General features: G+C 54.5%; 1 long non-coding RNA gene across 1 annotated transcript; it reads right to left on the reverse strand.

Annotated features, from left to right (window-relative positions):
* Positions 1-9,038: 9,038 nt before the first annotated feature.
* Positions 9,039-24,734, reverse strand: LOC114672246 (uncharacterized). The gene is made up of 3 exons (XR_003722500.2): positions 24,529-24,734; positions 22,508-22,713; positions 9,039-9,152 (listed from the first exon to the last, which is right to left on the reverse strand). It is a non-coding gene; the product is annotated as an uncharacterized LOC114672246 (long non-coding RNA).
* Positions 24,735-26,240: the final 1,506 nt, after the last annotated feature.

The raw sequence follows: 26,240 nt of genomic DNA on the forward strand, positions 1-26,240 counted from the left end.
CCCCTCAAAGGTGCAGGCCTGACTGCTGAGTCCAGAAAAGCTGACAGTTTGCTCAGTACCGCTGCCACTCAGCACAGACGGGGCAATCCCCAGGGAGATGTCGCAGGCAGCCGGGGGCGACTGATGTCTTGGTGACACTGCTAATCCGGGGCCCAAGCTACCCTTGTGTGTGTGCGTCAGGCTGACTTGCAGTGGGAATACAAGGGGTCCTGGCTGGGAGAGGGCAGCGGATGCTGAATCAGGGAAGAGTGGGCTCCTCCTGCATGGGTTGGGGAGGGGAGGGCAAGCTGGGTTCTGCAGGGCCTACCTTCCCGTCCCCCATGCCAAACAGCCCCTGGCCACCACCACCTGCCCCCTCTTCCCCTTCAAGGCTCCAGCATCCGGTGGCCAGCCTGGCTGCACTCAGGGAGCTGGAAGGGGAGGAAGGACCAAGGCAGCAGCCGTAAAGGTCAGCAGCCCTTGGGGCTGGGAACATCCATGATGCAAATGTGGAATTTACACTCCTGGAGTGCCTGTTGGCCAGCCTCCCGCCTGTTTCTATGCCAGCCAGCAGCCTGGGCAGCACGGGCACAGCAGATGTTGTGGGCCCTGGCTGGAACGGACAGCTCTGGGACTCCCCACTGCTCTGCGCACCTCCCCAGTAGAGCCTTGATGTGCATGGGGGAGTGCCTCGGTGGGACTGGGCAGGTCTGCTCCGGCTGGATGAGCGCAGTGCATCCTACTGGTTGCGGGCTGTCTGCCTGGGATCTGCAACCTCAACTCTCCTGGTTCCACGGCTGAAAGGGCCAGACGTGGGGAGAACAACTAGACACTAACCGTGCCCTTTCCCATTCATCCTGCTCCACCCAGCTTCTTTCCAAGACCAGTTCCATTCAATGACTTTCCTGATCTTCACAGGGACTTGGGATGAGGGGAGGGAGAGGCAGGACCATGGAGCACTCCTCTGTGCCAGGGGTTTTCCTTTAAACCTTCTAACAGCCCTGCTCTTATCATCCTGCTATTCCAGGAGAGGAAACTGAGGTTCAGAGAGAAAGCCTCCCAACAAGATCACACGCCCAAAGAATGGCAGAGCCGGGACTTAAATCCATGTCTCTATCATTTCCTACAGCTCAAGGAGCTGACTCTAATCTTTACTCAGTATCCCCCGTTCCTGGCCACTGTTCTGCAAACTGCTTAGCCTAGCAGACCTGAAACGATGGCCTCCGAACCTCACACCAGGCACTGAGAGTCACACGCCTTTGCTGTGTGTGTGTGTGTGTGTGTGTGTGTGTGTCTCTGTGTGCGTGTGTCCCATGCAGTTGTGCAGTGTCGTGGGACTGTGTGGTGACTGAAAGGCCAGGAGTCCCAAGCCCAACACCTCATCTGCCTCACCTAGCCTCTCTGGACTTCAGGCTCCTCTGTCCTCTGTAAGTCTGGAATCCCCAAGGCAGAGTCGACCTCCCTCTCTCTTTGCTCTTCCAGCTCCTGCCTGCCCCCGGCAACCACAGCAGAGCCTGACACCCCGTGGGTGCTTGATACATCTCGTCCTTGCCTGACTGACAAAGCTGCCATTCTGAGTCCCTGGGGATGCCGTCCATAGATTCCTCAAAAGGCTTCCCAGGGCGGAACCCTTCTCAGGGCTCAATCTTCATTTTTCTCTCATTTACAAACTTGCTTGTCCCCTCCCCCATCCCTCTGCACTGTCACACTCGCTGGCATGTGCGCACAGGCACTCTCTCACTCAATCTCTCTCTCTCTCTCGCTCTCTCTCATTCTCTATGTCTCTCTCTTTCCCTCAATCTCTCTGGTTTCTCTTGCTCTATCTCTCTGGTTGTAACTGGGATTCTGTCTCTCTCAGTCTTTCTTTTTTTCTAAACTTTCTCCTTTCTTGGTCTCTCATGCCTTCCTTTCTCTCCTTCTATCCTCTGTCTCTGGCTTTTCTCTCTCTCTCTGTCTCTGTCACTTGTCTCTGTCTCTCTCATCTTTGCTACTATGCCTCCCTTCCCCCTCTCTATCACACACACACACACACACACACACACACACACACACACACACACACACACATAAACGGGACCCTACCCCCGGGAGCCCTTCCATGCATCTGTCATAATGTGTCACGTCACACTTTTCTCCTGGACCATCAGTGCCTTTAATCCTATTGACATTCAGTTAACGAGTTTCTCTCACTGTTGACAGAACCTCCTGCCCCACCCGTGCTGGGCTGACTGGGATCAGAGTTCAGAGTTGTTGCTGGGCCATTTAGGGCCTGTGGGGAAAATAGTCTTGGTTGTGAGGGGCTCATAGTCTCCCACAGCGGCCTGAGGGGTGCCATGGGGAGCAACCCCTTGAGTAGTGGGAGTCGCCTCCACTTTCCTTGGGATGAGGCTGGCACTGGAGGAGCTGGCACATCGGGGAGGTGCTTTGTGGCATGCAGGAGGCTGTGGACACAGTGAGGCCCCGGGAGGCAGAGGAACCTGTCAGGGCCATGCAGTGAGGTGCACTCATGGCTCAGGGCCCTTCTTCCCCCATCTCTGGGCTCGCCAGCCAGTTGTGGGTTGTGCCAAAGAGATCTGGGGGCACGGATCCAGAGAGGAGTGGGGCCAAGCCCAAGGGATCAGGGGTCCAGCGCTAAATGTGACCAGGCTGCTGGGGCTGTGGGTTGCCTGGAAAAGGCCAGGGAAGGGCTCAGGAAAGGGACAGAGGCCTGGGGGAACAGCCTTCGGAAGCTGCTGCTGAGAGACGAACCCTTGGGGGTGCCAAGGGAGGTGTTGTCAGCTTTGCCCTCTGGGGATGCTAACTTGTCAGAGCTTAGGACCAGTGGAGCCCACCTCCCATGGAACCGCACCCTGGGAGAGCAGAGCTGGGCTCTGGAGATCCTTCTCAGGGAGGGCCTCTACCCCCATGCAGGGCCGTGGGGGTCCAACTCTCACTCAACTCCAGAGAAGCAATAGCCCTGGGAGGGTCCAGAGCCTTGGTGGGCCAGGTGGGGTGGCTCTTGGCCTAGGGTATCCTCAGCAGCCTGTCGCTGAAAGGCAGCCTGGAATAAGGAAGGAGTATTGGCCCGAGTCAGACAAACTGGGTTCGAATCCCCACACTGCTTTTCAGGGCTGTAAGGACTGTAGGAAAGTCCCTAACCTCTCTGGGCCTCAGTTTCCTCCTGTATAAAATGGAGCAACTGCTCTCTGCCTCCAGTGGCTCCCCATGAGAAATGAGCAGCATGTCATATGTAAACGTGCCTGGCATGGCATAGTCCTGCTCGGTAAACAGCCACCAATATAATTGTTGCTTTAAAATGTCTAACCACGCTGATATACCATTATTCAAATATCAGATTAGCAAAGCTCACAGAGTTTGATAACACTGTTCTGGCAAAGCTATGGGGATCAGACAGATGCAGACAGGGCCAGCGGAAGTGTAGCCTGGTGTAACCTCTAAGGAGGGCCGTCCAACCTCTCCATTCCTTGATAACTGTGCATAACCACGTCTAACTCGGCGGTTCCACTCCTGGGAATTTCCCTACAGGTCTGCTAGCACACATGTGAAGTGGTGTGGGTACAAAGTTATTTATTACAACGTTTCATGTAATTACCAAACACTGGAAACAAGCTAAATGTGCATCAATAAGGGATCAGCCGGGCCTGGTGGCTCATGCCTGTAATCCCAGCACTTTGAGAGGCCAAGGTGGGTGGATCATGAGGTCAGGAGTTCAAGAAGAGCCTGGCCAGCATGGTGAAACCCCGTCTCTACGAAAAATACAAAAATTAGCCGGGCGTGGTGGTGTGTGCCTGTAATCCCAGCTACTCAGGAGGCTGAGGCCGGAGAATCACTTGAACCCGGGAAGCAGAGGTTGCAGTGAGCTGAGATTGCGCCATTGCACTCCAGCCTGGGTGACAGAGCGAGACTCCATTTCAAAAAACAAAAAACAAAAAATAAGGGATCAGTTAAATAATGTGCAGTCCTTCCATATAATGAAGTCATCTGCAGCTGCAAAATAAGAACAAGGAACCTGTTTTGCAAGTGACATAGAACAATAATCAAGATGTGTTTTTAAGGGAAGAAAGCCAGGTACAGAGCAGGATGTGTGTGCATTTTAAAAGGATAACAAATGAGAATCCCTATGAGGGTGACGGTTTATACATAGAAAATTTCTGGAAGAACACACAAGAACTGGCAACAAGGTTCCCTCTGCAGAGGGAAACTGGGTGGTGGGGACCAAAGGAGGAACGACTTTGCACTGTCAGTCCTTTTGGAATTTTGAATTTTGAAGCATGTGAGTGCATTAGCCATTCAAAATATAAATCATGCCTTCAAAAATAAATTCTTATTTCTGTACACTTAAAAAATATCCATTTTATGATTAGCCTCTCCTGGTCCAGACTGAGCTTCAAATGGGCTTTTGGCTCCATGTGAAGTTTCTAGGGGTAGAAATGGCATCTAGGAATACTCAGAAGCTGGGTCCTCGTGTCTTCAGTGAGTTAAGACCCCCCGGGGGTCCCAAGCCCACCCCAAAAGTAAGGGAAGGGGGAGACTGAGGGGCTGCATTAGCACCTGCCCATCCATGGCTTTGGAACAGCTATGAAGTCCTTGTGGACAGGTAAGTCCTCATTACATTCTGCTCCACATCCAACTGAGGCTGGCAGAGAGGTGGGAGTGGGTGGGCGTGAATGGGCAGAGAAGGGTCCTGGCGTTGGGGTCACTACTTCCTCTCATGGAGAGGGGAAATTGAACATGCTATATCCTCCCGACAGCCGTTGTCAAATGCCTGCCTCCTCCCCTAGGAATTCTGACTCTGCTGGTACCCAAAGTGTTCAGAATTCCACCAAGGGAAGATTCTCCCCATCACTGAGCACCTACTGTATACCTGTGCCAGGTGCTTTCCCTCTCGATGGCACAGGAGCCTAGGGCAGCCAGGACCTCGATCTCACATGCCACACTCCTTGAGGGGGGCACCATGCTGGCACCTGCCCCTGGGAGAGCAGGCACTCAGACTGGCCCTGTCTCCAGTGTCCCTGGCTGGAGTCCCCTTCCCACTCCCAGGACCTAGTCAGTCCTGATGCTGGAGTGCCTGCAGCCCCCAGTGGGCCCGGCAGCGCCACAGACACCCATGGCGGGGAGCAGGAGCTCCGCTGCCAGGAGACTGTCTCCCTGGATTCTGACTCTCTGAGGTGGCAACAATGTGGAGGAAGGAGGGTGCCGCCCACCCCCTCCCGGAGCTGGGGATGGTTGGTGCTGGGCTACTGGAAGTGGGATAAAGGCCCTCTGCCAGGCCTGGTCACTAGGGACCAACTGGTGTACAGTGACCCCTTCCTGGCGCTGTTGCTCCGAGAGGCACTGAAGGTAGGGTTCTCCCTAGGGATAAGGGGCTCAGGGGACAGGTTTTCCTGCACTGCCAACACCGGGGGCCTTCATTTGACTTCACAAGTGGGAAACTTATCACAAAATGTAGTTATAGATTCATTGTGTGCCGAACCTCACAGATTACCATTATAAACTTCGGGAGAAGCTGGGATGGATATCTTCATTTTGCAGAAACTGGGGCTCAGGGAGATGGGGACTTGCCCTGAAGCCACATAACTGACCCCAAAGCCCCAAACCTCGTCACTGACCTACCCACACTGACACACATACCACTGCCTCCTTCCCCCAGGCTTCCATATGTGCTTGTATGCCATGGATCAGCTCAGGCAGGGGGCATTGGAGCTCAGGCATAGGGCATTGGAGCCCAGGCAGACATAGGGGAAAGAGCCCTCCGGGAAGCGTGCACAGCTTAAGCAAAAGCACAGAGGTGGGACCATTCGGCAGGGAAGTGTGAAACTGAAGCGTGAGAGTGAGAGGTGAGCTGAGGCTCCAAAGTGTGGAGGGCCACCTTGGGGAATGGAAGGTTAGTCAGGAAGGATGTAGTTTGAATGCCAGGAGGGATGCCTATTCAGGGAGCCCTAGGGCAGCACCCGAGGCTTCCGGCTGCAGGACTGGCAAGATGAGAGGCGTCTTCCCAGAAGACGATGAGCAGGGCAGCAGCGAGGCACCAGCTCAGGCGAAGAAGCCCCGGGGCAGGTGCAGAAGGTGGTAGTTCAAATACACTTTTGGAGTCAGGATGGTTGGATTGAAGCCCAGCTGCTTACCAGTGCTGTGACCTTGGGCCAGTTACTTAACCCATCTGAGACTAAGTCATCTCATCTATAAAATGGATATGACAATGATGACAACAATACAGGTTGAATACCTCTTATCAGAAATACTTAGAGCCGGGCATCATGGCTCACACTTGTCATCCCAACATTTTGAGAGGCTGAGGTGGGAGCCCACTTTTACAAAAATTTAAAAATTAGCTGGGGGTGGTGGTGCACACCTGTAGTCCCAGCTACTCAGGAGGCTGAGGCAGGAGGATCACTTCAACCCAGAAGGTTGAGGCTGCAGTGAGTTATGATTGCACCTCTGCACTCCAGCCTGGGTGACAGAGTGATACCCTGTCTCAAAAAAATAAAAAAAGAAAAGAAAAGAAAAGAAAACAGGCTCACGCCTGTAATCCCAGCATTTTGGGAGGCCAAGGTGGGTGGATCACCTGAGGTCAGGAATTCAAGACCAGCTTGGCCAACATGGTGAAACCGCATCTCTACTAAAAATACAAAAATTTGCCAGATGTGGTGACAGGCGCTTGTCATCCCAGCTCCTTGGGAGGCTGAGGCAGGAGAATTGCTTGAACCCGGGAGGCAGAAGTTGCAGTGAGCCAAGATTGCACCACTGCACTCCAGCCTGGGCAACAAAGCCAGACTCCGTCTCAAAAAACAAACAGGCTGGGCACGGTGGCTCATGGCTATAATCCCAGCACTTTGAGAGGCCGAGGCAGGCGGATCACGAGGTCAGGAGATCTAGACCATCCTGGCTAACACGGTGAAACCCCGTGTCTACTAAAAATATAAAAAATTAGCCAGGCGTGGTGGCAGGCGCCTGTAGTACCAGCTACTCAGGAGACTGAGGCAGAAGAATGGCGTGAATCCAGGAGGCGGAGCTTGCAGTGAGTCGAGATCACACCACTGCACTCCAGCCTGGGCGACAGAGTGAGACTCCGTCCCAAAACAAAACAAAACAAAACAAAACAAAACAAAACAAAAAAACGGCCCGGGTGCAGTGACTCATGCCTATAATCCCAGCACTTTGGGAGGCCAAGGCAGGTGGATCACCTGAGGTCAGGAGTTCAAAACCAGCCTGACCAACATGGAGAAACCCTGTCTTTACTAAAAATACAAAATTAGCCAGGCATGGTGGTGCATGCCTGTAATCCCAGCTACTGGGGAGACTGAGGCAGCAGAATTGCTTGAAGCTTGAATCTGGGAGGCGGAGGTCGCGGTGAGCTGAGATGGCACCATTGCACTCCAGCCTGGGCAATAACGCCAAAACTCCATCTCAGAAAAACAAACAAACAAAAAAACCGAAAACAAGTTTTGGGTTTCAGATTTTGGAATATTTATATTATTCTTATCTGTTGAGCGTCCCAAATCTGAAATCCAAAAGGCTCCAATGAGCATGTCCTTTTAGCATCAGTCATGTGGGTACTCGAAAAGTTTTGAATTTTGGAGCATTTTGGATTTCAGCTTTGGGGGTTCGGGACGCTCAATCTGTTCACACATGGGGCTGTTGGGAAGACAAAGTGGATAGACACATGTCCAGCACTCAGTGCCTGTTAGGACATAGTAAGTGTCCATCAGTCTCTGCGAATCGGTACTCGGAATCATTACTACCCCGACACCCAGCCCCACCTCCCAGCCCTGGGCTGCTGGGACAGATTGCTTCTGTTTCTTGCTCTGAGAGGGAGCAGAGGGGATGACATGGGCCAGTGGGGAAGGAGGAGCCTCCCCCCTTGGAGATTGACATGTCCCTGGCCCAGACCTACAGGAACCTCACTGGTTTTAGAGCTCTGGTAGGTGACCAGAGAGACAAGGACTGGCCCTGGAGGCTGAATCCCTGCCACACCTGTCCTTGCCCCAATTCTAGGTGGGTGGGGAACTATACACTTGTTTCCCTAGTCAGGGATCACTGTGTCCACTTATCGAGGCCCCACGTCAGACTCCTGTGTCCCCCTGACACACCTGGGAAGAGGAGCGGGTGGGGTGATGTCTGGGCCATGGGCTGGTAGGCATGCCCCGGCAGCTCTAATGAGGTGTGTGAAGGCCACAGAGGCTGCCTTGGCAGCGGTGCGGTCAATAAGAGGGCAGGGGAGAGGCGGGCCTGGCGTGATGGCCATGGCAGCCGTGGGCGATCAGCCCTTTGCCGACGGTTGCTCGGGTGAGCAAGTGCGCTCCGAGCCATTCGACTATAATAACCCTAATCTGCTCATTACCACTCCCGGAGCTGACGGGTGACTCAGGCATGAGCTGCCAAGGGTTTCTGCCTTCGTAACCCCCATTGCACCCTCCCCCCTCACATCTGTGCAACAGCTGGGCTCCAGGGCAGCCAGTTCCCAGCAGACTCCGGCACCATCTGCTTCTCCTGTGGGAGTCAGGCTCTGAAGAGGGTGTGCTCAGGGAGCCTCCTAGAAGAGTGGAGCTAAGGGACACCTGGTCTAGTGTTAGGGAGCTCTGTGTCTTACTCTGCTCCCCAGAGGGGGTGCAGGGGTCCAGGCTGGGGGCTCAGGAGGCTTGGGTCCTGATGGATGTTAAATGACTTGTTTCCCTAACGCCTGAGACTCTAGGTCTCTCCATCTGCATGATGGAAGGGCTGTCTGGCTCCCTCTCCACTTCTCCAGCCAACCAGACCTAGTGCCAGACGGTGTTTTTCCCGTCTGAGGGCTGGGGCGCCTGTGTGTTGTGTGTTGGGGTGTGGGGTGCATTAGAGGACAGCTGAACTGCTGACTTCTATGGAGTGTGGACGGGGTACAGTAGAAGGGGAAAAGGCAGAGGCATCGCCTCCTAGTACCTTTTGCCCCACCCAGCCCCAGGCTGCCTATCAATTTGGGGATTCTCAATCCCCCTCTCCTGCTCCTGCTGGCTTTTGAGACTTGTTCTGCATGGCTGCCCCTTCCTAGAACTGGGAGGACCACCAGGATCCTTGGTAGTCACAATAGAAGCTAAGGCTTGCTGAGCACCCACCTTGAACCCTTAGAAGGCATTGTGTTGGCGGTCACAGCAATCCAGCTAGGTTGGCGCTATCATCCCAGTTCCCAGATGAGAGACCTGAGGGCACAAAGGGGTTACAGAAGGTCACACCACTAGCAAATGGCAGCTCTGGGGTATGAACCACAATGCATGTGACTCTGGGTCTCCTCACAGAACCACAGAGCCACACGTGGCCCCAGTGTACAGTTGGAGACGGAAGACTTCCCTTCTAAAGAAGGAACACACTGAGACTGGAAAACCTGGCTGCCCCACATGACTTTGTGCCCACCTGGCATGCAGTAGACACTCAGCAATTGCTCAGGGCCTAAAGGGCTCATCAGACAAACTGCTTAAATCGGAACTGCTCTGGTGGAAGCAAAGATGGGGTCCCGCCGGGCGCGGTGGCTCACGCCTGTAATCCCAGCACTTTGGGAGGCCGAGGCAGGCGGATCATGAGGTCAGGAGATCGAGACCATCCTGGCTAACACGGTGAAACCCCATCTCTACTAAAAATACAAAAAATTAGCCAGGCACTGTGGCGGGCGCCTGTAGTCCCAGCTACTCAAGAGGCTGAGGCAGGAGAATGGCGTGAACTCGGGAGGCGGAGCTTGCAGTGAGTGGAGATTGCGCCACTGCATTCCAGCCTGGGCGACAGAGTGAGACTCCGTCTCAAGAAAAAAAAAAAAAAGATGGGGTCCCATAAACCTCTCCCCAGCCTCTCATTTTCAGAGAATGAAACTGAAGTTGAGAGGGGGAAGGGACTCCCAGAGCCACTCATCAAGTTGGTGGCAGAGTCAAGACTAGAACTCATGTGGTGGGATGTCCCCAGGGGAGCAAGCCGGGAGAGGTCAGGAGCAGGTGGAGGGCTCTCTCCCCTCCCAGAGTGGGTTGGGTTACGCCCCTGCCCCTTTCCTCAAGCTGAGCCAGAGAGACAGGGGAAGAGGCCTGGAGACTCGGCCTGGGCTGAGCCATCTGAGCACCCAATGGGTAAGTGCACTGGGCTCCACAGGCTCCCACCAGCCAGTGCCCTACATGGTCCTCTTGATGGCCTAGTCCAGGGACAGCCCATGTGTGTGTAGTGCAGAGCCACCTCATTCCCCACTGTTGACACACCCGACTCCCTTATTCCATCAGTAAACACTGGGCCTGGAGAGACAGTCCAATTGGCTGGCAGTGTCCTCCTCCCAGCTCCACTCCTTGCCTAAACAGACAGCTCTGTTTGTCCTCCCTGCCCAGCCACCAGAACTTCATTGTCACCCAGATCCCTGCCCTGTAAGCAACTCACCTCCTCTCACTCCCACAGAATACCCGTGTCAGAGCTGGAGAGGCCGATGGGAAACTTTTAGGACAACTTCTAACCCCCTACCCAAGCAACACCACCTCCACCTCTTTTTTTTTTTTTTTTTTTTTTTTGAGACAGAGTCTCACTCTGTTGCCCAGGTTAGATAGAGTCCAGTGGAGTCATCTTGGCTCACTGCAACCCCCCACCTCCTGGGTTCAAGCGATTCTCCTGCCTCAGCCTCCCAAGTAGCTGGGATTACAGGTGCATGCCACCACTCCTGGCTAATTTTTATATTTTTAGTAGAGATGGGGTTTCGCCACGTTGGCCAGGCTGGTCTCGAACACCTGACCTCAGCTGATCTGCCCACCTCGGCCTCCCGACCTCAGGTGATCCACCCGCCTCAGCCTCCCAAAGTGCTGGCATTACAGGCATAAGCCACCACGCCTGGCTACCACCTCCACTTTTACAAATGACAAAACAGAGACCCCAGAGGGGAGGCGTGGCAAGAGCCATGTAGAACAGGAAGGCAGGCCTCACCTCCAACCACTCACTGCTGGGCGTGGCCTCTGTGTCTTGGCATGTGCTGTTCCTTCTGCTAGGACAGCCCTTCCTCGACGAAGCTTCAGCCCACTGAGTGAATGACAACTTTGGCTGTACCCACACAGCTGTCTCTATTGTGGCTCATGATGCCCGGCCCCCTTTCCATCACCCTGCAAGCTTCCGAAGCCCGAGACCTGGGTTGGTTCATTGCAGATCCCCCAGCTCCCAACCCAAGGTGCCCAGAGTGAGCTACTGACAAAGGCTTGGACATGAATGAATCGGTGGGCTTGAACCAGAACAAATTCTCTCAATCCTGGCCCAGCTTGGACCCCCAAATCCCAATCCCTGTTCTCCTAGGCCAAAGCTATTCTGAGAGGTCTTTCAGGCCCCTGTTTCCAGATCCCAGTGGGCTTTGAAGACATGGTCTCCCTTGCTTCCCCTGGGCCTGGGCCCCGCCTGGGCAAAGCCTTCTCTCAGTTGTTGTGGGTGAATCATTGGCAGGCTGTAAACAGCTCTATGGAGCACTGGCTGTACCACCAAGGCCCTGGCACTGATCCTAGCCGCGCCAGGGGGATCTAAAAGAAGACATGGCTCCCACGCACCCACGATGGAAAGGAGAAGGTGGAATAGAAACAGGGGGGAGGTTTCCAGATTTGCATACCAACACGTGCACAGGAGTCTGTAATGCAGCCCAGCCTAGGAGGGGACAAAACAGAACCTGGAGGACGAGAAGGGGATGAATCAGAAAGTCTTCCAAGAGGAAGGGACCTGCAGCGAGGAGGTGGGGTGGCTTCTGGGAGTTTAGAAACCACCAGTATTTACTGAGCACCTACTATGCAACAGGCACTGCTCCAGGGCTACAGGTACTGCCATGAACAAAACAAAGACCCTATGCCGCACAGAACAGAAAAGCAGAGCAGGGCCAGGGTGTGGGCAGCTGCCTTATGTATCATTTGCAAGATTCTGTAGCAGGCCAAGAGCTTGGAGACTTTTCCAGCCACTGAACAGATGAGGAAACCGAGACCCAGAGAGGGCTGAGGAGTTGCCTGGAGTCGCACAGGAAGACAGGGCAGAGGCAGACCCCAGGCCCTGCGTGTGGGCTCAGAGGTGAGGATGCCTCTTTGGCCTTCAGAAAGGAGAGGCTTTGACCTTCAGGAAAGCCCTGAGCTCAGTCCCTCCCCATGTGGCCCAGGTGGGGCCTCATTTCCACGGTAGGTATTTGGGGGCTGGCTGAGGGAAGGACCCCTCCCCTCCTGCCCCCCAACTAGGGGTCCCAGGGCACTCAGAGAAACAGCAGAGGCTTGTGAGGAAAGCCAAACTCGAGTCACTCAGCGGTGGGTTCCCCAGGGCTACACCTCCTCGCCGCCCCGTCTGTAGATGGGCAGCTCTGACTCCGGGCTTTTGGCCTTTCCAAGACCAAAAATGTTGCTTCCTTTCCTCCCCCAGGAGCAGCCAGCTGGGGCCGACAGCATGGTCTGGCGTCTGGAAACTCAGACTTCTTCCAGCCCCACACCCCACCTACACCAGCCCCAGCACAGAGCTTGATGTCTGCCGAGTGACTCGCTTTCCATGGCTTCAACAGCCTCGGCCGCAGCAGGGTCAGAGCGCGGGCACTGACTTTTCAGACTCTCACTCTCCTAAGTGAACATTAGACCCACATTACGTAGCCGCTGAAATTTGTGGCTGCCTCCTACAAGCCATTTGATAAGTTCTTATTGTCACCTCCCCCTGGTATGCGTGCACCCTCAGGGACTGGGGCAGCTTGTTCACTCAGAGCCAGGGTGCTGCCAGGGGGTAGGAGCGGGGCATGGGTGGCACAGAGCCCTGGCTGGGAGCTGTGGCCCATCTGTGTTGCCTTGAGCATGACGCTTGCCCTTTCTGGTTTCACCTGGAAATGGCTCTCCAGAACGTGACTCAGCTTCCCTGTTCAGCCAGCCCCCTCACTGGTCCGTTCCTAGGCATAGTCCTGGGTTTGGGACAAAGGAGCCTCTTCTGAGGTCACTAAACCAGCCCCCAGCCCTAAACCTGCCCCAAACAATTTGTCATCCCAGGCCTCTTGGACCTCCTCCCAGAGCTTCCCAGTATCCCGACTCCAAAGCTATCCTTTCCTTCTCTGAGCTCTCACCTCGCCTTGTCCAGGTTCTGTCCAGACAGCGTCCTGGGCCATTGCACAGGTGGGTACTCCATGGGGCTCTGGCCTCCTTTACATTGGAACCCCCTGCACAGGCCTGGCACATAGTCGATCTCTATAGATGCCCATTCAGTCACTCACCAATTCAACAAACAGCTCTTTGGGCCAGCTTTGTACTCAGCTCCACACTGGGCCTGGGGATAGATATTAGAGGCTAATAAGGCACAGCCTTACCCTCAAAGAGCTCCCTGTCTGCGGAGAAGAAATACAATGACAAAGCAGGTGATTCGTGCCCTAATGGGGGAAGCCCTGGGAGCAGCGGGAGCACACAGCAGTGCTACCTAACCCTGGGGAAATGAGGGAAGGCTTCCTGGAATAGGCAACATCTAAACTGAGACCTAAAGAATGAGTAGGAGTTAACCAGATAGAGGAAGCAGTTCCAGAAAAAGGGAGCACCCAGGCAGAGTTCTGGAGTCTAGAGACAGCACATGGACTCTGGGAAACCTCAGGAGTCGGGCTGGCCTCTTTGCTTCTTCTGTTGACTGGTTTTTCCCCACCCCTCTAAGAAAGAAGGGGAGATAGTTCTTTCCCATTGGGTGGGCTTCCCAGACCCCTATCCCTGCCATAAGAGGCCCGATAACTCCCAGGTGGCTGGTCACTTACCACATGCACCTAACCTGCCTATCACTTCTCTGCTCTGAGCCTCAGCCTCAGCCTCGTCTGTCAAATGGGGTGGGGCACTTACGCCCCATGTCATTCTTACGAGAGACCTGGAGGAGAGAGGAGAAGCCCTAGCCCTTCCCCTGCCTAACTAGGGGTGCAGCCCGGATTGGGTCTGGGTCTGCAGGGGGAAGTGGGGTGGGGGAGACCCTGAGTGCTAGTGCCCACCAATCTGAGCCCAGGCCGGCCACAGACCCCTGGCTTCTCTTCCATCTCAGGAGTCTTTCTCCCTCAGCCCCCTCACTCCCAGCCACATTGGAAGATGATAAAAAAAGAAAAGAAAGAAATGGTCCTCCCACTACCTGGCAGGCGTGCCCACGATGAGAAATGCCTTTCCAGGGGAGCGTGGTCTCTGCAGAGCCCTTGCCAACCCCCAGTCCTACCTGTCGTGATCCTCTGGCTGCTCCCTTGTGTTTTCTCCCCCTATTCCCACCTCCACCTCACTGGCTGGAGGGAAGCGGGGAGAGAAAACAGCCTTCACAGTGGGGCTAAGGACTCAGAGACTAGGCATGGGGGAACGGGGGACAGAGGGTGGGAGGGGAACCCCAGGACCAGCGTGAAGCAAGTCATTCTTCCCTTCCTGGTTTATAGGGAGGTAGAAGTGAGGGGTGGGAGTGGAGTACCTGACCCTCATAAACTCTAGGACAAATTCAAGGCCCAGAAAGGGCTGGGCCCCGATGAAGGGCTCAACAAGCTTATAGGATTAGATCAGAGAGCCAGGGGGACATCAGGAATGGTCTTACCCAGCAAATGTGCAAACTGAGGTCCTAGAGGGGCCAAGACTTCCCCAATCACACAGCAAGTTAGAGGAGGTAGAGGCAGGACTAGAACGTGGGCCTTCTGTATCCAGTCCCAGTGGTGGGAACGGAATGCAGGATAACTTAAAGAGGATAGTGACAAAGCCAGGTCAGGCTGCCACGGAGGTCAGAGTCCAAGCCTGACCATGGCTTTTATTCCTCCCCTACACACTGAGCTCCTGTGCCACCAACTTGGATGCAATAACAAGGAGAAGAGAAATTCTTGCCTGGATCTTCTGGGGAGCCAGATTTCCAGGTCTTTCAATGTTCCAGAATTGCAGAAATGCTGGAAGGAACCTCCTGGATCACCTATTCATGAGAGAACTCAGGCCAGGGAGAGGAAGGCCGTGCCAAAGGCCAAGCCCCAGTGAGTGACCCACGCATGTCTCAGGTTCCCAGACCAAGGCTCTTTCTGGTGTATCACAGTGGTTAGGAGGCCAGGCTATGGATGGGTCTGACACACTTGGGTTCGAATCCCTGCTCTGCCATTCACTGGCTATGGGACCTCACTTTACTTCTTAGTCATTTATCTGAGCCTCAGTTTCTCCACCTGTAAACTGGAGATGGCAGCACTTACCACATAGGGTGTTATAAAAATTTAATGTAGGCCAGGTGCGGTGGCTCAAGCCTGTAATCCCAGCACTTTGGGAGGCCGAGACGGGCAGATCACGAGGTCAGAAGATCGAGACCATCCTGGCTAATACGGTGAAACCCCGTCTCTACTAAAAAATGCAAAAAACTAGCCGGGCGAGGTGGCGGGCGCCTGTAGTCCCAGCTACTCGGGAGGCTGAGGCAGGAGAATGGCATAAGCCCGGGAGGCGGAGCTTGCAGTGAGCTGAGATCCGGCCACTGCACTCCAGCCTGGGCGACAGAGCGAGACTCCGTCTCAAAAAAAAAAAAAAAAAAAAAAAGAATTTAATGTAATAACATTAGTTCCATGGGGACAGACTCTGTCTCACTTACTATCGTCTTCTTAGCATCTAGAACACTGCTCAGCACTTAGTAGGTCCTCAACAAAATGGAACAGTCATAGTCATTATCACGCTGTACTATGCTGCTTCTGGCTTGATATCAGTAGCAGGGGCAGAAACAGGATGACCTCTTTTATTCCACTGGCCCCTGAAGAGAAGCCAGAGTCTGGCTGTTGCAGAGGGAGGCCACCAGCCATGCTAGAAAGAATGGCTGTGCAGCCTTAGACAAGTTCCCTCCCCTTTCTGTTTGGTTTCCCCCCAGCACAAGGAGGGCATTGCTAAGTGATGACTTAAGTCCCCCAGCTTGAGGACTGCTCCTGGACCCTGTGCCATGGCTCTGCCTGAGATAGTTAAATTTTCTCCTCTGGGATGCCCAGAGGGAAGGGCTGAGGGGCAGGGCTGGGCATCCCAGATGAGAAAAAGGGTGGGGATGGGGCAGTGGCCAGGCTCTGCCAGGCTCCTAGGAGCCTTTGCTCTATTAGGCGGTCAGCTTATAGGACACAGGAATGATCAGGGTAGCCAGGCGTCAGTGCAGGCACCAGCCTCCACTGGGGCCTGAGAATGAAGCTTCTGGTGGATGATGGCTGGTTCATTAAGGGGATGAAGGGCAAGGCTGGAGACTTGCTGAGCACTTCATCTGCCCCCACTCCCAGGCCAGCCTCACACTACCTGGCACTTAGCGGTTCCCTCCCCAGCAGGCACTGGGGAATGGTGAGGAACCTTGATGCTCTCATAACAGTCTCCAGTGCCCGCTCTGCCCATTAGCTCCTGCTCCTTGCGGCTCTTTATTGTGAGGGAGGCTTTATTGCTACCTCTGGGTTGTAGGGTGGAGGGTGAAGTTCTAGGAGCAAGAGGCCCTGGCTGGGCATGACAGAGCAGGTTCCCTGCAGGACTGGGAGCCCCCTCCCAGGGCTGCCAGCTCCCAACCTGGGGTCTTGCCATGGTTTGTTGCCAGCCAAGTCACATTTGTCCCCGTGAATCCTCTTGTCCCCTACACACACACACACACACACACGCTGACCACACCCTCAGCAGAGCTCCACCCTACTCCTGGCATCAGGGCCTCTGGGGAGGGGCCAGACAGCCAGGCTATTTTCCAGGGGGTTTCAAAGGCCCAGATCTGGAGGTTCATGAGCCCAGAAAGCTCTGGGCTCAGGAGAAAACAAAGCAACACCCTTCCCTGAGCCCTTGGAGGAAATGGCCTCCAGGGGCCAGGGAGGAAAAACAGGAAGGGCCAGGCTGGGGAGGACGTCCTGAGGGTGGGGACGGGGAAGAGGGCCAACCTATCCCTGTCTTCCTCCCTACACTAGTGGGCTCTGCAGAGGGAGCGGCCAGCGTGGTCCTGGCCTTGGGCTGCGCTAGGGACTGTCCTGGGCTGCACTGGGAGGTCTGTCCTCAGCTGGTGGCTGCCCACCTGAGAGCTTCCTCAGGGATCCCAGTTCACGTGATGGGAGCTGAGCGCTGGGGTTAGAGAGTCAGAGTCCTCCGTGGGTGGGGGCAGAGCTGTGACACCTGCCCTCCTCTCTCCACTCCTTGGCCTGTGGGGGCCCCAAGCAAACTCCCCTCCCCTCATTCACCCTTCACTCTTCATTTACTGAGCCCTCCTCAGTACAAAATAGCAACAACAGAGTAGAGGATAGCAATAACACAAACTGCTTCCTCCTACCTCTGCCTCCACTTTACAGATGAGAAGACTGAGGCATGCGGACAATGAACGAAAACAAACAAAAACTTTGCCCAGGTTACACAGCCAATGAGCACTGGAGGAGAATTCAAATGCTGGCTGCCTGCCGGACTGCACGGGGCTTGCTGGTAACCCTTTCCTGGAGCAGTAAAGGCTTAAACCACAGTGGGGTCAGGGAGCCCCAGGAGCCCGGAGGTGGGCAGCTGACCCCGGCCCTAGTGGGGCAGGAAGGCTCACGGCTGGCGATCCTTCACACTTACCATTGACTCCGTTCACCCTCCCCTGCTCGTGGGCGACTCACGCTTTCTCACGATCTCCTCTCCTCAAACCCCACCCCACCCTCCCCCGTCCTCACTCTCAGCTGTTGACCTTGTTTTTCTCACTCCCTGAAGACAATCCAGTCTCTCAGAAGTACTTCCAGATTTGCACGGGCACATCCGCCCCCACCAGCCTCTGCACCCACACATTGCCTCCCCGAGTCCTAGGAGAGATGACTGTCCACGCCTGCCCTCACCCACCACCCAGGCAGGCACCAGAGCCCAGTCCCTCTGATCAGCAAGTCATCCCGTCTCAGTTCACCAAACCATTCCCGTCAGTGGCTGTTTTTCCTCCCATCTTACACATACCTGCTCTTGATCCTGCTTCCCCTGTGGCTGCCACCCAATTCCTTGTTCCCCTCTGCAACAAAACTCCTCCCAGGGTTGTCTTTATCCACTATCAGCGGTTCTTCTCCTCCTGTTCTTTCTTAAACCCACTCCAATCTGGCTTTCATCCCCACCACTCTATCAAAAATACTCCTATGGGCCTTGCATGCTGGCTGATACCTGTAAGCCCAACGATTTGGGAGGCCGAGGCAGGAGGATTGGAAACCTGGAGTCTGAGACCAGCCTGGGCAACACAGCAAGACCCTGTCTCTACAAAAAAATTTTAAGGCTGGGTGTGGTGGCTCATGCCTGTAATCCCAGCACTTCATGAGGCCGAGGAGGGCAGATCATGAGGTCAGGAGATCGAGACCATCCTGGCTAACACGATGAAACCCCATCTCTACTAAAAATACAAAAAATTAGCTGGGCATGGTGGTGGGCGCCTGTAGTCCCAGCTACTTGGGAGGCTGAGGCAGGAGAATCGCTTGAACCTGGAAGGCGGAGGTTGCAGTGAGCCCAGATCACGCCATTGCACTCCAGCCTGGGCGACAGAGTGAGACTCTGTCTCAAAGAAAAAATAAATAAATAAATAAAAATTAGCCGGGCATGGCGGCGCACATCTGTAATCCCAGCTACTCAGGAGGCTGAGGCGGGAGGTGGGATGATCGCTCAAACCCAGGATGTTAAGACTGCAGTGAGCTAGGACCATACCACTGCCCTCCAGCCTGGGTGACAGAGTGAGACCCCATCTCAAAAATAAATAAATAAATAAAATGCTCCTACCAAGAAGGAGCTTCTCCATGGCTAAACTCAACTGTCAGTTCTCAGTCTTTCTGCCACTTGCCCCTGACCCCATGGCATTTGGCAGCATAGCCCTCCCTCTTCCCTGAAACACTCTTTCCACTGGGCTCCTAGGTCACCTGCTGTACTCACTTGGTTTTCTGTTACTTCTCTCACCTTTCCCTCTCCGTCTCCTTTGCTGCTTTTTTCTCTTCTTCCAGACAGCCCAACATGGGGTGCCTCAAGCCCAGACTTTGGTTCTGATCTCATTCCTCATTCCTCTGGTGAGCTCACCCAGTCTCATGGCAACAGCATATATACACCAATGACTTTCACATCCATACCTCTAGCCTGGACCTCAAATGTTCCACTGTCCACTCAGCATCCCCTCCCTGCACTAGATAGCTCAGGTCCAACGCATGCCAAGCTGAGCACCTGTTCTCCGTTACACAACTCGCTCTGACACATGCCTTCTTCACAGGGATGCCACCTTCCCCAGTGGGCAAAAATTGGTTCTTGGGGGGATAGAAAAATATTGATATTACAATGGTTTGTAATTTTCCACAGGGCCAAAGTACATGAACATGTATACGTCATAGCTGTGGTGTTAAAATTCCATTGTGGGCCGGGCACGGCGGCTCACGCCTATAAACCCAGCACTTTGGGAGGCTGAGGTAGGTGGATCACCTGAAGTCAGGAGTTCAAAACCAGCCTGGGTAACATAATGAAACCCTGTCTCTACTAAAAATACAAAAATTAGCCAGGCATGGTGGTGCGCACCTGTAATCCCAGCTACTCGGGAGGCCGAGGCAGGAGAATCGCTTGAAATCAGTAGACAGAGATTGCAGTGAGCCCATAGCCCATATCATGCCACTGCACTGCAGCCTGGGCTATAGAACAAGACTCCATCAGGAAAAAAAAAAAATCTGTTGTGCGGGGAAGTGATTAGAGAAAAATGTCTTCAAAGGCTCCTGAGGGTGGGTGATAGTGAAAAATTGATTGAGAAAAGGCACTGCTCCAACACAAACCCCATTTCAGCCAATGGCAATCCAAGCCTTCCATGGCTCAGGCCAAAGCCTTGGAGGCGATGATCTCGGCTCCTCCCTTTTTGAAACAACCCACGTCCAATCCATGAAGAAATCCAGTTGGTTCTGCCTTCAAAATAGATCCAGAATCCAAGCCCTCCCAACCACCCCCACAGCACCCACCCTGATTCGAACCACCATCATGTCTTGCCTGGATTAGTGCAGCAGTCTCCTGACTGGTCTCCTTGCAGCTGCCCCCGCTCCCTACACACACACCCAGAGTGATCTTTTTACAATATACGCCAGCTCATGTCCTTCCTCTTACAAAAGACACTCCAGTTGCTTCCCATCTCCCTAAGTTCTCATAGTGACCTGTCCTCCCCTCTCCCCCAACACTCTCCCCCTACACTCTTCTGACCACTTCCTCCCTCCGCTCCAGCTCCACAAGCCCCGTTGGTTTCCTCCAACAAACCAGGTATTATCCCACCCTACAGCGTTTGCACTGGCTGTTCCCTCTCCCTGGTACACTGTTACCCAGATAACTGCAGGGCTAAATCCCTCTCCTCCTTCAAGTCTTTGCTCAGATGCCACCTTCTCAATGAAGCCTGCCCTCATTACCCTGTCTCAACATTGCAATCCACCCCCAGATAACCCTCACTTCTCTCCACCTTTTCTTTTCCCAAACACTCACCACCTTCTAACACACTATAACATTTCCTTCTTTTGCTCATTGCTGATTGCTATCTCCCTCTGCTAAATGCCAGCTCCTGAGGGCAGGGATCTTTGTTTTGGTCACTGTTGCATCTTCAGCATGACGACAGAGCCTGGCACACACTAGGTGTGCCTGATACACCCTGGACACTCACTGCAGCCTCCTGCCATATCTGCTTTCTGATGTTTCCCACCCCAGGTTCCATCATATCTCCCCACCTTTGAAACCACATTTCCCTGTCCCTGAAATGCCCCCCACGCCCCCATCCCTTAGTGAGCTCTTTCTCAGCCGCAGAACTCTCTCAAAGATGACTTCGCCTCTCTGGTTAGGTCAGGAAGGGCCCTGCCTGCCAGACAGGGAATCTGAGCTTTTTCCTAAGAGCAATTATGGATCCATGGAAGGGCTTTGAGCTGAAGAGCAACCTGGTCACACTTGCGCTTTGCTGCCCTTAGGATAGTGGACAGGAAGGGAGCCAGGCTGGAGGCAGAGGAGGAGACCTAGGGAGGAAGTCAATGCAAGATGGAAGGACTGGGGCTAGGGCCATGAATGAGGGGCAGGGGAGGCTGCGAAGGACTGGAGCCAGGAAGGAAAAAGACCAGGACTCACTACCAACAAAATGTTTCCAGGTAAGGAAAAGAGGGAAAGTAGGGACATGGCCAAGGTCTCTGCTTTGTAGGGTCAGGGTTGTGGTGGTGCCTTAGCTAAGGACAGGTCATGGGGGAGCTTCTCTCCTGTGCGAGAAGCTTCTCTTCTCTCTCACTACAGCTTCCATCCCCTTTCACTGAAGCATCTGGCACCCCAACACTTCTGGCCATAAAGAGAGAGGTCAATGGGGATTTGGAGAGGGATGGGCCTTCCCCAGGGGAACACAGACCTCAGACCTGGAGTGGAGGGAAGGGGCTCACACAGAGGTCTTTTTCAGAAAACAGGCCTTAAGGCTGTTCCCCAGAAATTAGAGAGGAACTTCCGGCCGAGAAGCCCATACTTGCCTCATGTTCTGCGTAGCCTTGTTTGACCAGAAAGACAAACAGCACAGGGAGTGGCCTTTGTGACATTTTATGAGGACTCCCCAACTCAGCCCAGGGTGTGGCAGTCAAGAGAAGACAAAAGGCATCCCCTAGTCAGACACAGCTATCCCTGGAGCATCTCCCTGGAGGAGCCAGAGACCCTCAGAATCATCTCATGGTATGTCCTCATGTTGCAGATGGGGAAACTGAGGCCCAGAGACAGAGAGAAGCAAATTGCCACAGGGCACAGTTGATATTACCAGGAGGGAACTGAGGCCACAAGGAGAGGACTTATCTGGTCTGATAGGGATAGACTAATAATAGCCCCGGTATTTGTATAGTTATTTTCTTCCCAGGCGTTCAGAGCACTGCACGTCCATGATCTCATTTGTCCACAAGACATCCCTCTGGGATGGGTGACAAGGCGACTTCATGCAGATGTGAAAATGCTCTGTCATCCCCCGCCGCCTGCCCCCAATAACCTTAATTTTCTTTTTCAGTCTCTATTATGTCCCCTTTCTTCCCATAACCAATTTAATTCAACAAAGATTTATGAGGCTACTGCTTGGTGCAAGGTGCTGGGCATTTGGGAAGCTTCAGGATTTCCCCAAGGCCAAGGTCATTGCTCTGCTTTCTGTAGTCCCAAAGCACTGTGTTCAGACCTGCATTTGTACACATCCTATTGTCTCCATACAGCTACCATCTTGGAGGGCAGGGCTTGGTCTTGTTCAAGCTTGCACACCCCCATAGTGCTCAGGCCAGGGCCTGGCATTCGGGAGCCTGGAGAAATCCTTGACCAGGGCCATGCTTCCCTGAATCCACCTGTTAATGCACTTGTCGCATTGTATGACAATTACTCAGAGAAAGAGCAGGATTCTGTATATGCAGTGCCTAGCACATAGCAGCTACGTCATTAATATTTGCTGAATGGATCAATAAAAAATGTGAAAGGAGGAAGATGAGGGTGGATAGTAATGGGCGATCCTTGCCCTGAAAGAGCTCCCCGTCCGTTGCAGGGGTGGAGCAGGTGGGCAGAAAGCGGGATTGAAGAGCTGTATAAATGCTATCAACTTGGACGATTCCATCACCGAAATGCTGAGAAGTGCCATGGGGCTACAGAAGAGGGGAGTTCAAACTCACCTGGGAGAATCAGGGATGGCTCCCTGGACAAAGTGACAGTGAAGACGGGCTTTGAAAGGTGGAAACCCATAGGGAGGAACTCAGTTTTTAGCTGAAGGCAGGGCACTGGGCAAGACGAGGAGGTCAAAAGTCATACTGGGGCAGACTCTGTCTCAGGCTAAGCTGCTCCTTTCCACAGGCGCGGGGAGCCATCGAAGGTCCAGGGGCTGAGAAGACAGTAGCGCAATTGGATCTTGTGTCTCAGAAAACCACAGAGAGGCCGGGCGCGGTGGTTTATGCTTGTAATCCCAACACTTTGGGAGGTGGGCGAATCATTTGAGGCCAGGAGTTCAACACCAGCCTGACCAAGATGGCAAAACCCTATCTCTACTAAAAACACAAAAATCAGCCAGGCATGATTGCAGGTGGCTGTAATCGCAGCTACTCAGGAGGCTGAGGCATGAGAATGTCTTGAGCCTGGGAGGCGGAGGTTGCAGTGAGCCAAGATCATGCCACTGCACTCCAGCCTGAGTTACAGAGCAAGACTCTGTCTGAAAGAAAGAAAGAAAGAAAGAAAGAAAGAAAGAAAGAAAGAAAGAAAGAAAGAAAGAAAGAAAAAGAAAGAAAGAAAGAAAGAAAGAAAGAAGAAAGAAAGGAAGGAAGGAAGGAAGGAAGGAAGGAAAGAAAGAAAGAAAGAAAGAAAGAAAGAAAGAAAGAAAGAAAGAAAGAAAGAAAGAAAGAAAGAAAGAAAGAAAAGGAAAGGAAAAAGAAAACCACGGGGAGGGAGGGCATGGATGGAAAAGACTGGGGGAGGCAAGTGACTGGGCAGGAGCCAGGTGAGGTGGAGGGTGAGCGGCTTGAGTGTCTGACTTAGGGAGGTGGCTCAGGAGTCTGAGAAGAGGGTGTGAGAGGCTGGGCAGAGAAAAGGGTCTGAAGGATATGGACACTAATTAGGTGTGGGGGAAGAGCAGCTGGAGGATTTGGGGAACCGATGTGGGGCTTGAGAGAGTGATGGGGCCTTAGCAGCTGTGGGGTAACTCCAGGGAGGTAATGAGTTTCCTCCACCTGGTGGAGAGGCTTCACTAAGTACACAGCTGCGGAGCTTGGGAGGGAGGTCAGGGCCCCAGAGACAGTGCTGGGAATGGGGATGAAGCAAAAGCTGAGGCCGTGGGAGTGGATGAGGTCACGAAGAGAGTGGGTGAGAAAGAAAAGGGAAGAGAGGACGGAGCCTTGGGGGACGCCCACCGTTGGGAGGGGTGGGAGCAGGAAGAGAGCGGGAAATGAAGCAGCCAGGAAGATGGGGGTCCCCCATTCTTCCTCCTTTCCAGGGTGCCCGGCCTCTGCGCCCCCTCACCTCCCACGGGCCACACCCAGCTGAGGAGCAGGCTCTGTTGCCTGCTCAGCCTCCAGGAGAGCTCTGAGGAGTCGAAGGCAGGAAAGCCCAGGCATTGAAGGTTTGGGCTCTAGACCTGGTTGGAGCTGGTGTGAATCCCACCTGTCCCTCCACCCCGCCGGCCGCCCGACCTCAGGCAAGCCACGCCCCAGGCAAGCCACGCCCCTCGCCTCCTCAGCCCCCTCACCTTCCTAAGAGGATCACAACGGGACTTCCGTGACTATTAAATGGGATAATGCGTGTTATGCACTTGGCACCCGGGCCTGGCAGTCCCTCAGAGCTCAGTAAGTGCTGCCGGCTGCTCTGACGATTATTATTGAGCAGGATTGGATTCTGGCACTCAGGCCGGCAGGGCCAAGGAGCCCAGCAGCTCCCGGAGGCCTTGGTGAGGGAGGGGGCCTGGCCACCTGAACTCGCCCAGTCTCGGAGTGCTGGGGCCTCTCCTGTCATCCTCCTCAGCCCAGAGCCAGGGATGGCTGAACTGGGACAGTCCCAGCTCTCCCGGCGCAGATCACCCTTCCACCTGCGAGGGATAGGCCCCCACCCCCACTGCGGTCTTCAACTCCAGCTAGGGCAGAGGGTGGGGCCTCAATCCTGGGGCTGGGGATCCCTCAGAGAGAGTCATCTCCCCCGCCCCCCGTCTGTGTACCGGCCCCCTCCTCCTTCCGGGCTGGCGCGGACGCGTCCTCTCAGGTCCGCGGTAATTTGTCTGCTCACGCGGGCTCCGCGGCACCCCCTCCGCGCACGCGCATCCCCGCCCCGGGCCGGATACTCGGGGCGCTCTGGGTGGGTCAGTCCAAGTTGCGGAGAAAGACTTCTATGCTGGGGGCGCCAGTCGCTGGAGGCGCCGGCCTCGAGCCCAGGCCGGGCGTTTGCGGGCGCTCAGCTATTAAGAGCGGAGACGCCTCGTCCCCCGCCCCCCAAGAATTCTGCAGCTGGGACTCAGCCCAGGCGCGCCTTCTGCGCGGCCCTGGAGGACCAGGAGCGCGGGCGGCGAGTGGTGCTGGCTGGGATGGGGGCTGCTGGAGCAGGTCTTGGGTTGGCGGATTCTGGCTCCTGCCCCCTCACACACCGAGGCCTGAACCCTGGACTTCTCAGAGCCTCAGTTTCCCCTTCTCAACCTCAGCCTCAGACCTGGAAACAGGTCAATTGCTCTCATCGTGGGCCTGCATGCCTGTCTGTGCAACCTCAGCTGGGCGGCAAGAAGAGTCATGGCCCGCTGAAGCCTGGGGAACAGGTCCCCATCCCACACTACCAGACCTGGCCTGGGCTCCCTCAGAAGAGGGGGGCTTGACCCCTCTACCAGCTGGGCTCGGGTCTGGGGTTCAAACTCAGGCCAGAGTTGTTCAGCGCTAGGAGGCCCCCATTAACTAGGCCACCCCTGGGGATGGGCGGTGGAGGCTGGAGCTGACTGGCCTGGGTGCCCAGGGGAGGTGGCTGCAAGGCCCAGGGCTTTGAACAAACCACAGAAGGTTTCTGCAATATCAAAAGAGCTCTTAGAGACTAATCATATGGGGGGAGGGGGGACAGTTGGCCAAAGAGCTTCTGCTTGGTTCCCATCAGCGAAGGATCAAAAAGCATTTGGTCAAAGAACCTTTAAATACCTTGAAAGGCAGGTGAAGCCAGTTCAGTGGGTTCCAACAGGGACTGAAACGCTGGTCTGAGCTGCAGACAAGCTGGCACCAGCCACAGGACATGCTGGGGGAGGGGCCCACTGAGGCAGGAGGGAGAAAAGGTGTGGATAGACCAGCAGTCTACCTCCCTAACTGTCCCCTCTTCCCCCACACCCAGAAGTCACTGTGGAGAGGATGGGGAGGGCAGAGAACTGGGTTCAGACTGACAGAGCTGGAAGCAGTCTTGCAGGCTTCTGGGCCAGGGCTTTTCATCTGGAACCCAAAGGACTCCCACCCCAACACACACCCAATGATGGGCAAAATGTTGTGTCTCTGTTTGTATATGCACTTTTCTAGGGAGGAGAGGTCCACCGGCTTCATTAGCTTTTCACAGGGGTCTAAGACCCAGTCAAGATTAACAAACAACATCCTTATGGTACAGACTGGTAAAATGAGGCTCAGAAGGACTGAGGGGCTGACTCCGGGTCACTCACCTGGTAATCAGCAAACCGAGGTGCTTCCACAGTGCATCCCAGGAAGGGGGTCTTGCTAGCCCCCATGGCCCTCAGTCAGTCTCAGGGGTGCCTGAGCTGCCCAAGGGATAAGGAATGTCTCAGAGCAGAGTCCCAAGGCCAAACTTCTGACCAAGGCTGGGGCTGTCCCAAGCCAGAAGAAGGGATACCAACTTTAATCTTTTGAGGGTGGTGAGGGATTTGAGGGGCTGAGCCAAGCACTTGGGGAGTGTCAG

Source organism: Macaca mulatta, chromosome 14 (assembly GCF_049350105.2).
Source record: "Macaca mulatta isolate MMU2019108-1 chromosome 14, T2T-MMU8v2.0, whole genome shotgun sequence".
NCBI lineage: Eukaryota > Metazoa > Chordata > Mammalia > Primates > Cercopithecidae > Macaca > Macaca mulatta.